Here is a 14,969-nt window from a genome sequence, read left to right on the forward strand (position 1 = left end):
CTTCCCCATGGTAGTGCCTTCCTTTCCCCTTCCAACCTCTGTACCTGCCCCAGTGAAGTCATGAGTATTTCAGCTTTAAGTTTTGCTTTTATGAGCACTTATCTTCCTGCCCAAGGTCACTTGCTGCATTTTTAATTTGCACAAACCTATTCACTTTGCATAGATTAGAACTTCACTTGCTCCTTGAAATCCACTTTTTGGACCCCTAAGTATCTATCTTTCAAGAATTTTTAGCCTCATTTTTTCTAAGTGGATCATCTATTGAGGGAGCATTTGCGGTTGGTTCAGAGATTTTTAAGTTTGGTTCCCTGTGCTTTTTAGAGAGTAGCAGTTCAGGTTTTTAATCTTTTTATTTAGCTAGTTGCTACAGGAAGACATGGCAGAGTAATTAGCTTTAGTAATTGACTTATCAGAAAGTGGAAAGATTCAATGGCTATCTATACTGTCTAAAAGAGTTTACTTCCCCCTCAACAATCTATGAGCACAAACATAGTAAACGGAGAGAAGACGAAAAGAATATTACAGAGAGAAAGAACATCTACTTATGTAGTAAAGCACCATGATGACTGATGTGGGATACACAATGATAATTAAAAACAATCTGTACTTTCAAAGGCGTTACCAATATAACTTTGGAAGCAGATATGTCCACAAACACTAATGAGGAAGCTGGAGAAAGGCTTGAGGAGAACTGCTTGAATGTACTTTTCCATGAATGGCAGCATGGAAAGAGCCAAGGGTTTAAGGCAACTTGACCTGATTTCAAATCCCAGCTCAGCACTTCTGTGACCTCGGGAAAGTGGTTAACATTTGCTGAGCATCAGTTTCTCTGTCCCTAGAGGATAGCAGTGTCTAGCTCCTGGGGTAACTGTACTAAGTAAAGATAAAGTAGGTAGGGAATGGGCCTGGCCCATCGTAGGGGCTTTAAAAATAGTAATTTTATCATAGAAATAGCCAGCAGCTACGCATTTGCAAATTGAGCTCTCTGCAACTGTATCTGGAATGCAAAATCAACAATCCCTCCACCCAAATAAAACCTGTTTTTATTTCAAGAGATTGGCTCCAAATCAGAATGTAGTTTTTAGGACAGGGGTCAACTTTCAATGCTGTTTAAGCAGGTGGGCCATGTTAGAGACTTAGAGGTCAGTAAAGCAGGGTAAACAAGGGGCCAACCAAAAACCTTGTGGTTTAAAATCTGCTCCTCTAAACAGATGAGAGGAAGTGCCAGGGTAACTTTCCTTGTTCAAAAAGATTTTGACACATAAATAATTTCATCCATACTTAGAAAACACTGCATCTTATTTAAATAGCTCTATATGTGCTGCCATAAACGAATGTCCATGACATACTGTTATATGAAAAATTATAATGAATAACTAAAGTTTTTGTTTTACAAATCCATTCCCTTGGCTTCTGGTAATTAAAATAAATTTTGTCTGGAGATCATCCCTTCCTTTGTCAAGTTGCCTTGGCCAAGAGGAAGGCTGTGACTCAAGCTAAGCAATTTGACACTTTCCTGGGAGTTTGAATCTCAAATGATATTTATATAAGCATGAAAAGGGACAGAGCTGATGCATGCTTACAGAGAGCCCTGAAGAGACTCTTATGGATTCCTGTTACCACGATGCCCAGAACTACTCTGATTCCCACCCTTTCCAAAGATCTTTACATAGCTCTTCAACCTTTGCTTCAATTCTTCTTCAAGGAAGAAATATGCTTTAGAATATCAATGGGCATTCTTTCATATCTCCTATATACAGATCTAAAGCCTTAAAATTTTTTCCAATAAATTACTTTTTCTTTTAAGTTAGCCAGAGTAGACTTCTGTTGCTTTCAAAGAACCCTAATATACAATGAAAAAGTTAAAAAACATTATGTGAATTTATATATTTTTAATTCATTTATTTTATAAATGTTATTAAAATTTTCTTATAACATGCATTATTTTTATAAGTAAAACTATCTAATTAAAAAAAAAAAAATCCAGGTAACCAGGAATGGCCTCTGAAGTGGAAATAAACTTCACTTGAATCCTTTTTGCAAGCTAGAAGCAGTTTTCACTGGGAAGGGAGGCAGCATTTATAGCAAACTGCTATAAGGCACCTGAGGGAAGTGGGGTGCAGTCCTGAAAGAGGAGACAGGACTGCAATAGGGAGGTCAAGGGTACTAGCTACTCCATGTTTTATTATTATTTAGGTATGATAAAGCCAAAAGAAAAACCTATAGGAATATTTATCAAATTTCTAAAGAATGAGAAAAAGTAGGAGTTCCTAAAGTTTAAAAGGGGTAAAGATGAGGGGTAATCACATAGAAAACAATAGTTGGTTTAACTGCATACAATAAAAACTTCTCATGTGCAAAAAAATTGAGAAACAAAGAGACACTTGCCATTAAAAAGATAGCTGTTATACTTGTAAATCCTAAGAGGAGAGGGCACACCACACCATGGGGGCCACACAGGAAGAACTGGGGCGGTCAGGAGGTAGAGGGAGAGGGGGAAACTTTTAAGGACAGTAAAAGGATCTACCAGAGAACTGCCTTTGCCAGAGAATTTCCATGACTTCATAATCTTTCACTGACTGATTCAACAAATATTAGTTTGGTGCTTATTATGTGCAATCAGCTGCATGCTGGGGGTTTAAAGGTAAGGAGAACATGATTTGAGGAGCAAAATCTTTTAGAGGAGAGATACATAGACAAATAGGCAGAGGACAGTGCTATAATGGAGGACCATATAAAGTTGGGGCAACCTGTATACATAAACACATGTTTATCCCAAACATCTTGAGGCCTAAGAAGAATACAAATGGAGGCCCATGTATGCTATGCCTAAATATTAAGATATAAATTAAGCTAACTGACTGCTAAAATATTTTCTACTCTTCTACTGCGGCAAATAGAACTGCATAAAATCTGAAAGGCCAGGTCTTAATTCAAAATTCTCAGAGTTCTGAGACCATGTCAGTATAGGGGAAGCCGACCCACAGTTCCTAGCCTGAGGCCCTCAGCATTCTTCCTAACTTTTCCTCCCCAATTCCTTTCTATACTTGATCACATGCATATGGACACCCAACCTATATTTTTAAGTTCCAGCCATATCCTCCACAAACAGTTGCCCCTTTGTCACCACTTAGTCTAACCTTTATCTTCCAGGGGCGCCATTTTCTCCTTAGGAGCAAAGGTCAACAGAACACATGTCTTCCCTCATTATACTCATCACAGTTTAAGATTATGCACTTACTGTGTGATTATTCAGTCATTGTCTCTCTCCCTACCAGACTGTGATATCTTTTGTCATTTATCATTGTTTCCATACTATCTTGACAGTGCTTGGCACATAATAATTCCTCAATAATAATTAATATTTAAATAGAATGTGAAATGAATTAATAAAAAAAGTGGCTCTTTAAATTGACAAGAGATGTTGGAGAGTAACAAATTATAACCTTGACAGAATTATCTAGCCTTTACTTGGATATTTTTACTGTTGGACATCCTGTTCCATTATTGGATATCATTAAATTCAGTTCAAATTGACCCCCCTATAATTTCCCACCAATGCTTATAGTTCAGTCCTGCTGGAAATATGATAAGAATTTGTTTCCTCTTAATGATATTTCCTTCCAATATTTGAATACTTTTAGCATGTATCCCCTATGTCTTTTCTTATTCAGTATGAATAAAACACATTAGCTTCACGGTCCTTGATTTGAGATAGTTCTCTGACTTAACTACCTCCTTACCTGTTTGAGCACACTGTAATGAACACAACAAAGCCATGAAGCTCTCAGGTCTTCAGCATAGTAGCTTTAAGTCAGTACTCTGAAATAATCAGGCTGTTTCCTTCCTTCTACTGGTTACAGTTTAAATTATGAAGTCATTGAACCACCAAACTGCAATATTTCCAAGAAGGATTGTACCCACAGGTGATGAAGCCACAGGACACATGGGATTTATTACAAGGACTTTTATTGGAGTAATTTGTTGACAAATGCCCAAGAAAGAATATAGAACGATCAGTAATAATAAAACCTTATGAAGATCATTTCCCTAAATGCTGTCTGGGAGAGAAATTGAACCAGATTCCTTAACCAAAGGAAGATTTTCTATCCCTTTCCACTATAGTTTTTATATGTCATCTCTGGAGAAATTTCAGATGTTTCAAATCTTAACCTATATCAAAGCTGTGATTTATAAAAATGGCAAAGGGATTCTATTTATCTCTATTTGCTAATCCTAGCCAGCAGCTGAAAAGAATAGGAGTTTAAATTCTATTACTCTCTCAGAGCTGCCACCCCCAAGGCCACAATGTCAAGTTGATCCAATTACTTCTGGGATGAGTGAGGAGGCTGTCACATTGACCAAATGTTTCCACTGCTCAAGAAAAGAAGACAGTTTGGTCTTTTAGATCTAAGAGATTTACATGTCCCTCTAGTAGCTGGAAACCTTTTCAAGGGTCACTCTTACAGGCTGTCCCAAAAAAAAACAAAGGGAAAAGGGTCATGTCATTGCTTGGCATTGTGCCCATGAAGCCAAGTGCCACTTAAGAGAGAGTGTTGAGAGGTACTTAATAGTATACTTTAAGAGAATGATACCGCTAACTTACAGTAAAATATGGTAATAAACGGCAGTCTACAATTTGGATGTAACAAAACTGCTCACTGGATCAGGACAATGCAGGAGAATACTGACCCTGTATTTTTAAACTGAAAATTAGGGACAGAGCTGGGGACTGGCTATAAAAAAGGAAAGAAAAAAAATTATAAGAAAAAGAATCCAGAACTAGAATTGATAAAACATAGAATTGTATCATATTCTAACAAACTTCATTTGTTAGAATACCCAACATTTCTATCTAGAAAATTATAAACATTTACATAATTAAAAAGTCGAAACTAAATAAAAAGTTATTCTCAAAAAGATCTCATTTTTATCTCAATGCTATCCTTCTGTGCCCACCCACCTCCCATAGTAATTTTCATTTGTTTCTGGTTTATAATTTTTGTGTAACTTCACATGTGTACCTACACACACATACAAAATTTGTATTTATATTTCACTTATCAATATATCCTTGAAACCATACCTTACCAATTCACAGAGATCTTCTTCATTCTTTTTCACAGCATGGTACTGCATTGTGTAGATGTACCATAATTTATTCTTTTAGTTTGTTAAGAAGAGACATTTATGTTGTTTCCAATGTTTTATTTATACAAATGATGCCACAGTGACAAATCTTTTGCATGTATTTTGTTTTTCATGTTTGTGGTATATATTTTCTGACTGAAGCAAATGTGTTCCTCCCAGAGGAGAAAGTGCTTTGTAAAAGGGTAAGTGCATAGGAAGTTGTGTTACGTATTGCCACTTTGCACTCAAGAGAGGAGATATTTTGAGTGGTGAAGCGTGTGTGTGTGTGTGTGTGTGTGTGTGTGTGTGTGTGTGTGTGTGTGTGTGTGTGTTTGTAGGGACAAACTCCTTTGCCTTGTCCAGGCTTGCTCTGTGATTAAGTCTTTATTGTCAATACTGTCACGAATGTGTTCCCTTAAATTTGCTGTTTGATGTTCAGGAAGCCAGTGATAACTGGACCTGAAAAACTGGTGACCCCACCTCTTTTCTATGCTCCCCAGATTCTTCTGTCCAACTGCAGCCTCTTTGCAGGCTAGGCCAATACAGAGATGAGGAAAAGCTCCTCGGCGCTAGCACTGTCAACGTCATCTGCATTTACTATGAGCCAGTTACTATGAGCCAAACACTCTGCCAAGCTACTCCGTGCTCCATACTCCAATCTTTCTCACTTTCCCAGGTACTTCCCTTTCTCTCAATTCCCTTTTCTATGTTCTATCAGACCAATTCCTGCACCATCACCTTACCCACCCCCCACGCCCCAATGGTTATTTGCCATCAGCATACTAACATTACATAACACTTTTCACCTTTAAAAAAGAACACAAACCCTCCCTGGGTCCTCATCTGTCTCAAGTTACTGCCTATTTTTGGCTCCCTTCTTAGCCCAACTTTTCAGAAGTGTTATCTCCACTTCTGTATCTCCCACTACATTAACTCAATTTATTTCAAAATGTCTTTCTCCTTCAATATTTCAATATTCTCTTGTTTAAAATGACCAGCAAACATCGTGTAGCCTGTTCCAGTGGATGTTTTATTCTCATCTCCATCATCCTTCAGCAACTTTCAACACTGCTGATGCCCCTCATTCCTGAACTGTTCTTCTTTGGTAACTTCTAACATCGCACTGTCTTTATTCCCTCTTTCCTCTTTGACTCTGATTTTTTTTTTTTTCATGAAACCTGCTCTTGTGACTGAATAGTGGAGTGCCTTATGGCTCAGAACTAAACCATTTTATTGTCTCTCCTCTATCTAGTGGTCTCATCTATTCTTGTGGCCTTTTCAAATGATACCCATATTTACTTTTGCCAAGCACAGTCTTCTGCCCTGAGCTTTAGATTCACATATCTTACTGATGACCTCACAGCTCCATTTCGTCACTTTACCAGCACCTCAATACAACATGTCCAAAATGGAACTCCTGACTCCCCTTCCTAAACCTATATCCCCATTATTAGGGGGCATCCTTATTTTTGCCATTTTTTTTAAACTCTCATATCCAATTCATTAGCAATTTCTGATTGTTCTATCTTAAAAATGTTTTCCCAGTCAGTTGTATTTCCCCCACTTCCCCTGCCTCCACTATAGGCCATGTGGTATGATAGTCTGCCTGAACTAATAGTAGGAGAGATGTTTTCAACATAAAGTAAGTCAAATTACTGCTTATATCCCTCCATTGCTACCAAGAAGTCTTCGATAGCTTTTCAGTGAACTTGTGATAACCAAACTCTTAAGGCCCTTGCATGTCTGGCCTTTGAATATTTCTCCAATAGTCATATAATCCTACTACTGTCAGCTATGCTGATTTTCTTTTTTTACCAAGGTGTATTTAGGTTCTTCTCGTCCATTCAACATAGTTTCTTTTTGTCTTTAAAAACTCAGCTTAAATGTCACTTTACAAGGAAGCCTTCCCTGAGCTCCTTATAAAGGACACAGCTTCAACCTCACTATTCTTCCATTTCATGTTCGTTTCATTCATAATACTTATTGCTATTTACTGGGGCTTTCTGGCTACCTGCCTCCACTATAGAAATATTTTCTGATGTGGCCCCTACTACATTGCCTGAAAAATGGTAGGAACTCAATAATTGTTTTTGAATAAATGGATAGATTAATGGATAAACATAAACATCACAAGAGCAAGGACCATTTCTGCCTTGCCCACTCCAGTGTCCTCATTGCTTGTCACAACAGAGAAACTCAATAACTATGTGTTGAATTAATTATTTAACCCCTCTATTGCAACCAAGGAAACTGAAGTTTAAAGAGCAAGCAACCTCCCCCTGATCATGCAGCCAACAAAGAGGCAGAGCCAGAACTTAAACCCATATGATTGACAAAAAAAATGAAGCTCAGAATGAGGAAATGATACACCCAACTCATCTATTTTGATTTATATTATCAGGCCAGCTCTGCAACTGCTAGTTTGGTAAACTTAGTTAAATTATCTTCTCTGTCCTTCATTTTTTCTCATCTGTTAAAGGAGACGGGAGGTCTGAATTGTATTATTGAAGCATTTCTGGGTTTAAGCATCCTTCTAGCTCAGAACTTCTGGTTGTTCCCTTCTCAGTTTGCTCCTGTCTCTTCCCCTTACCATTTCTCTTTAATTTTAAGACTAGGGATAAAATTAAATTGCATTACACATGCTTTGTTCTTTATTACAATAAAAACATTTAAAGGAGGAAAAAAGTTAAAAAAATTGTAAAGTTTCCCAATCTTTATATACCTTCGGAAGAAAAAGAAGTGCCCTAAAAGAAAGATAAAAGTTATATCTCCAGCTCCTAGCCATAACTGAAAAAAATTATGTCTATAATAGTCATTCAAAAGAAATATTATTATCAATCACTATAATGAGGCAATAAATTGGAAAAGAAAGGGGTAAAATAATGTTCATAGCAATAATTGAATATAAAATCCTTTGGTGTGTATGTGAGAAAATGAATAACCCCACATTTCTGTGGTTTTCATCTTATTTTAAGTACTGGCAAAGAGTGACTTTGTACTGCAAGAAAACAAACCATTCTTATTTACACTCAAAATGTCAAATCCCATTTGCACTCAAAATGCCATCACCTTGCATTAATCTACCAACTTAACCTGCACAGAAAATAAAAGCTAAAAGCAGAATATGAGGAGACCTGGAATATTAAATCCATTCTACTTTCTTTGCAGCTTTGATCAAACACCCTGATTTGCTGCAACCATTCCAAGATGGAAGTGTTTTGAATTCTAAAATAGCTTAGCACCAAATGTGTCATAATTATCTAAAACTATATTTAGAATGATGAAATTTGCCATGAAATATGAAATATGCTTCAAATGTCAGTCTTATTTTTAATTAATATGCCAATCCACCTTTGCAATAATCAAGTTTTACAGTTTCCCACTGCTGGATAAGTTGGATGCTGTGTGTGTGTGTGTGTGTGTGTGTGTGTGTGTGTGTGTTAATCTCACAATTATGATAATGTAGTTCTCCCCCAGATCCTTTCCTCTCCTACAGATAGTCAAAGGAAATCTGATTTCATCCCAGTGGCATATTTTGTCTATAAAACCAAATGATGTGAAATGAAGTATCTTGTCATGCTGGTCACAAGTTAACAAAATCAATTTAACACCATCATCTATACCATTCTTATGATCTAATATTTGTTCGTTGTAAGACGGCAATATGTCATTGTGTTTCAATCACCCATTTCTTTTTACTTAAATTCTTGAGTAATGGAAATAGAAGCCCCCAACTTAAAAGAAGTATATTATTTTATTTTTTAAAGTGAATATGGAATTTTAAAACACTGATCAAATATAAACTGTGTTATATATTTTACACTCCTTTTTAGGTATCTTCTATGTTTTCCACTTAATTTTTAAATAGTTAATATTTAATAGAAAAATTTTTAAATATAGTCATATGCAGCCCCAATTGTGACAATCTCGTTACCTTCTCAGATTGCACTGTATGAACAGAAAGCTTATCACTGATACTGAATTTCTTACCTTTATAGACTACTCATTTTGGTGAAAAGAGAGACAACAATTTGCTGGAAGTTTCACTCATGTGCGTGAAACGAACTGGTGTCTTGAGACTTTTCTGCCATTGCAAATAGTAAGACATCAGTTGTAGACCAGGCAGGATTGCCATGAAAAACAAGAAAAGTGGACAACTGAGAGTGTTGAAAAACCTGACAAAGTCATTTCATGTTAATTTCACCTATAAAAACTTAGTTTTATATTTTGTATATTTTTGTTTATTTCAGTTTACCAGTAATTTATTTGTATTGTACTCTAAAAAGGTATTCCTTGACAGTTTGAAAATTCAAGAACTGGTGTTTTCCCAAAGATAGACTAAAAATCACTGTTATAGATGAATATCTTAGTTTACTTGTTACAGAGAACCATGTCACTAGGAATAGAGATTACAAACAAAACCAAAGCTTTTACCGTGTGTGAGAAGCTGTGGGTGTTTATGTTAATGAGTCAATGATACTTACTTGGTTATTGCTCAGCTGGGCTGAAATGTAACACGCAAACTCTGAACTCAAGTCTCCAAGGCAGCATGGCATTGCCGATAACAGAAACACCAAATAATCACTTGGTAACATTCCTCAAGATTATAAGACTGGAAGGCGTCATCCTCTTCTCAGGTCATTACATAGGCTTCAGATCTCTCCTTTGATGTGGCTGAACACCTGTTTGCCCTGTGTTACCTGTAAGAAGGAGACAACAGAATATGTTATTAGAAGAATATAGTAGTGTTTAAAAGCACCTCATTGGGAAATTTATGTCTATAAATTTATTTATCAATCAATATCCAGTATATATTTTATACATGCCAGATGAGACACTAGCTGAGAAAACCTTACCTTTATGGAGTTTGTAGTCTAACAGAGAAGATAAATACTAGGCAGAACACAAACAAACAGAGACTCATGGACATAGACTATAGACTAGTGATTACCACAGGGTAGGAGGTGGGGGAGGAGGGGGAAGGTAGATGGGGTAAAGGGGGTCAAATATAGGGAAGAAGGGGGAGGGTGAAGTGGGTAAAGGGGATCAAATATATGGTAGCTGAAGGAAACTGGACTTTGGTGGTAAATGCACAATAGAGTATATAGATGTGAAATTATAATGTACACCTGAAAATTATATAATTGTATTAACTACTATTACCCCAATAAACTTAATACGTAAATAAATAACTTTTTTAAGAAGAAAAAAAAAAAAAGAAAGAAATACTAAGCAAAAGAACACAGTGTAGCTGTGAACCCCAGGTCAACTTCTAACAGCACTGAGTCCTGGCTGTGAGCATCAGACCAGTTCCTGGATGTAAGGAGCTACTGTTTTTTCTTCCTTGGAGGATAAGAGACGCAGAATCACAGCAAGGGGGCACTTTTAGGTTGAACTTGGCATTTCTGTTCCCAGCCGTCACTCCATGTACAGGCAGAGTAGGAAGTTGCCCTCCTGATTTTGTTTGGAGAGGGCTAAGATGGCTTTGGCAAAACCCCTTAATTTTTCTGCACCTGAATCCTGATGCATGAAATCTCATTAATAGAGGAATCAAAATCTCTCACTTCCTAATGAAAGAAATTTCATAAAATTCAAATCCTCCCAGGAAAGACAGGCATTATTTAACTCTCAGCTCTCCCATTAAAGAAATGACAACCCAGAAGACATAATGTATTTTGATCATTATTCCAAAAGGAAATACAAATGAATTTGATTCTTTTTTGGCACAGAATTTATGGAGGAATCCTAAGTTCTTTCCCATACAGGGGGCTATCTAGCTCTAGATGATTCCCATTCTCTCCCATCTATCACAGAAGGGATCACCAAGAAGTTAAAGACAGAAAGAAAGGGCTATTCTGGGTCCAGATTAGCTCGCCCAGGATTCAGGAGGATGAGCTTTCACCTTAAGAAACTGTAGCTCCATGCTTTATTATTTATGTATTTATTATTTATTATTTATTTTTTTAATGGTGACATTGGCTAACAAAATCCAATAGGTTTCAGCTGTACACTTTAACAGTAAGGCATATATATATTTACACTGTGTGTTCACCTCCCATAATTAATTTCTTTCTGTCACTACATATTTGACCCCCTTTACTCCTCTACCTCCCACCTCCCCCCTTTCCCCTCCCTTCTGGTAACCACTAGTCTATTGTCCATGCTTTATTACCTGCACTGAAGAGCTGGCAGGAAACACGATAGGCTTGCCAAATCCAGGATCTTTTTCTCACAAAGTTAAGGGGCCTATACTTTACTTATGTGCATACAACAAACAATTTTTTAACTTTCTCTAAGCACCTCGCCTTCTTTCTTGCTTGCTGCGGAACTCTAAATCATGCTGTAGTAATTTTCTTTCTAAATAGTCCTTTGCCCTCAATAATGACATCAGGCCAGAATGCATGGGAAGGTACTGGAGTAATGTGCTATCTGCCAGAAGGTTCTGTCTTTCCCTGCTACTTCTCATTATTCTTTTGCTCTTGAAACAGGTGTCAACTCTTCTTAGCCACATTTCTTTCCACTTGCACTATAATGAAAAGATTTGGGTTAGAAGATGTAAGCATAATTTATTTTCTTTCTTTTATGGCCAAAATATCTATTCATACTGTATGACTCATTTCACCCTCTTTAATCTTTATTTCTAATTAGTCTCCCCAAACTTGCATGTAAATGATTCATTTATTAATTTAATAACAAACATTGAGAACCTGCTATAAGCCAGGCACTCAGTGAATGAAACTGAATGTGAGAAAGGAATAGAGGGGTATTATTGAGGGAGACAAAAGACCAAAAAGAAGAGATCTTTCATCCCTTTTCCAATCATGGGAGACTCCTGTTGGGAGACTCAGTTACAGCACTTCAGGTCTCTCCACTGTAAGCCAATGAATGCAAAACATTTTGAGAAAAGATTTAACTCATCACCCTTAGGATATGAAGACCCTGGCTCCAGCTACTTCGGTGGTGACCTGGAGAATTTCAACATTCTCATTTGAGAGTACAGGACAGTTGTGCTACTGTGGAAATAAAAGCTAAACACCAAAAAATGTAGTTCCAAAATAGTGTGGTCAAAAAATCTCTGAGGTTTGGAATGAAATATGTTTGTTGTAAGATAAGAATAGATACATTAATCTCATGTAATTTTATCCTTTGGGTTTCTCTAGCATATTTAAGTGAAGTGATCTTATTTTCAAAAACCTTAATACAATCTGTATTTGAGATAAGTATAAAAAAAATCCATACTTCACCTCGGGTCAATGTTCTGCTCTATTTTAATTTTTAAATATGAGGGAAAAAGAGGTTCAAAAAATAAAACAAAGAGAGTCTCTGCTAATACTTAAAAAAAAAAATGATGTGCGGAGGGGTTTGTATTTTGAACCACATGAACTTTTAACATGAATGATTCTTGTGGTTTGCCCCCAGGTAAGAAAAAGGTCATTGTAAAAATTGTTTGAGTTGTCCTCAAAGATATGATACACTCAGAAAATAGAAAATGAAATTTGTACTATAAATTTGGGGGGGTTCAACTGACATGTTATCATAATGCATGCCTTTTTTTAGTTTTATATTCTTTATTTCTACAGAAAATTATAGCATTTTAGGTATTTGAGAAAAGCCACAGAGCGCTGCAGTAATACCCTGTTATGTAAATCAGGTTCAGTCAGACTTTTGCATATATCTGCCACATTTTAGTCTGCCCATGTTTCTGCTATTCATCTACTGTTGAAGAAAACCCCCACTGGTATCGTACACAATATCCACAGGTATTATAAATACCCTTTCATTTTTCTCCACTGAGGGATAAAGCACGGGGTCAATTCAAAGTCAATGTTAAATTTTTAAGGCAGGCAAGTATATCATTTGCATACAGATCAGCAAGCTGTCCTCTTACTTAGGGAAAGATTTACAGATACTTTAAAATCAGGCCTCATCTATAAAACAAACAAGCACAAAGTAAAAGCTAAGGAGAGAGGGGGTGGGGAGGGAGGGAACACAGATCAAACTGAATGCTTGTCACAAAATAAAATTCTTTCTGTAAATTGCTTTTGGTCAAGTTTCCAAAAACCCCAATGTGAACTAAATTGGGACCCTGATCTGGGAGTGCTCATGAATGGCTCCAAGGTGCTAGACATCATTTATTTGCCCTTTCAGTTACTACTATAAAATGTAGGTTTCAGGGACTGATTGGTGATTGGTTTGAGGGGTTTGGTTGTTGTTATTTAAATAAAACCATCTTTTCAATTATCTCTGGATTAATCAATGGACTCTTGCAATTTGCTTTGGTCAAGCAGAACTTATCTATAAATATCATCCTCTGAAAGTCATTCACCCTCTGCCTATGTGGAAGAAAAACTGCATTTTTCTAGGAAAAGCAGGGGCAGATGAATAAGATAAAGGTAAGTCTTGCTCCCAAATTAATCAGAGTTTGCTCTCTCAGATATCCCAATCAGACAGAAAGAATGAAAGGGCAGAGAAAAAACAGCTACAATAAAATTAAAAGTACACACACACACACACACACACACACACACACACACACGCCCCCCTCCCCAAACTCCCTCCACCCCCACCCCCCATCAAAAGTGAGCTGGTGGCTGAGTAAATACTTAGAGGTTTGGGAGCCAGGCCAGACCCTGAAGACACCAGAATTGGCTGTTGCTCTAGTCATTTTTCCCTACCTTCATCATCACCTTGGTACACAGAAGTCATTCAATACAGATTTGTGGAGGGAGGGAGGAAAGGAGGGAAGGTAAGAAGAAAGGAAGGAGGGAGGGAGAAAGTGAAGGAAGAGAGGGAGGAAAGGAGGGAAGAAGTATCTTCTAGAACAAGCTGAGTACCTGCCTATCCTAAGACAGGGACCAACCCAGTATTCAGTCTTCTCTCCTCTCTGCAAGTTTGAGCTCACATGCTGGGTGATAGATCTGTGTTAAAGAAGCCCCCAGCAACACCCCGCAGAATGCACCCACTCATCTGTTTCCGTATGCTTCTAGCCATGAGAAAAGATGTTCTATTTTCTGACTTTGATGCTTGTTGCATTTTAATGAAAATAAAAATACCATTTCCTTTTCTCACATTAACACTGAAAGGAGGCTCCCAGATAGGCAGAGTTGTCAAACTTTCTTTCTTTCTTTTTTTCTTTATCTCTCACACCTCATTTAGATTTCATTGCTTATTGAATCAGAATAAATTATCAGGGCCTTTACAAATTTAAACTCCCACCATTTTTCCTGGTTTTTCCTATTGGCTGGATAGGCTTACCGCAAAGGTACTCTCATATGGAAAAGGCTGCTTCAAAATGAGTTCTCAATGCCTACAGAATGTGGTTATGCCATCTAAATGGGGTTCATTCATTTTTTTATTCTCAAAAACTGTAGAATGAATGAATGAATGAATGAATGAATGATGTCTTTCAGAACTGAGTGCCATCTGTTTATTTGGCCCTCCCCTAATTAGCAATCTGGCCTATATCCTGTACTGGAAGAAGTAAAATGAGACATCTATTACTCTTTCTTCATGAGCCATGATTTGTAAGACCTAAAACTTAATCACTGTTTTTTGACCATTTGATGAGTAGACAGTATCTATAGCTAGTACCTTTTGTTTCATAATGAGACTTTAATTCTCTGGGCCATGAAATAAACTATCACACAGTTTTTGGTCAATTCCATGGTCACAGAAAACAGGAGGTAGAGATTTCCCATATAACCCCTGCGCCCACATATGCATAGCTTCCCTCATTATCAACATCCCCTATCAGAGTAGTACATTTGTTACAATTCATGAGCCTATACTGACACATTGTAATCACTCGAAGTCCAGTTTACATTAGGGTTCACTCTTAG

General features: G+C 37.0%; 1 long non-coding RNA gene across 1 annotated transcript in view; it reads right to left on the bottom strand.

Annotated features, from left to right (window-relative positions):
* LOC107501190 overlaps positions 1 to 14,969 on the bottom strand; it is a 105,850-nt gene that overhangs the window by 71,912 nt on the left and 18,969 nt on the right. Inside the window, exons 2-3 of the long non-coding RNA XR_001594701.2 lie at positions 9,615 to 9,830; positions 9,121 to 9,214 (exon numbers count right to left, since the gene is read on the bottom strand). This is a non-coding gene — a long non-coding RNA (uncharacterized LOC107501190). The remainder of the gene's footprint in view (positions 1 to 9,120; positions 9,215 to 9,614; positions 9,831 to 14,969) is intronic.

This window comes from Rousettus aegyptiacus, unplaced genomic scaffold (genome assembly GCF_014176215.1).
Source record: "Rousettus aegyptiacus isolate mRouAeg1 unplaced genomic scaffold, mRouAeg1.p scaffold_m13_p_3, whole genome shotgun sequence".
NCBI classification, from domain to species: domain Eukaryota; kingdom Metazoa; phylum Chordata; class Mammalia; order Chiroptera; family Pteropodidae; genus Rousettus; species Rousettus aegyptiacus.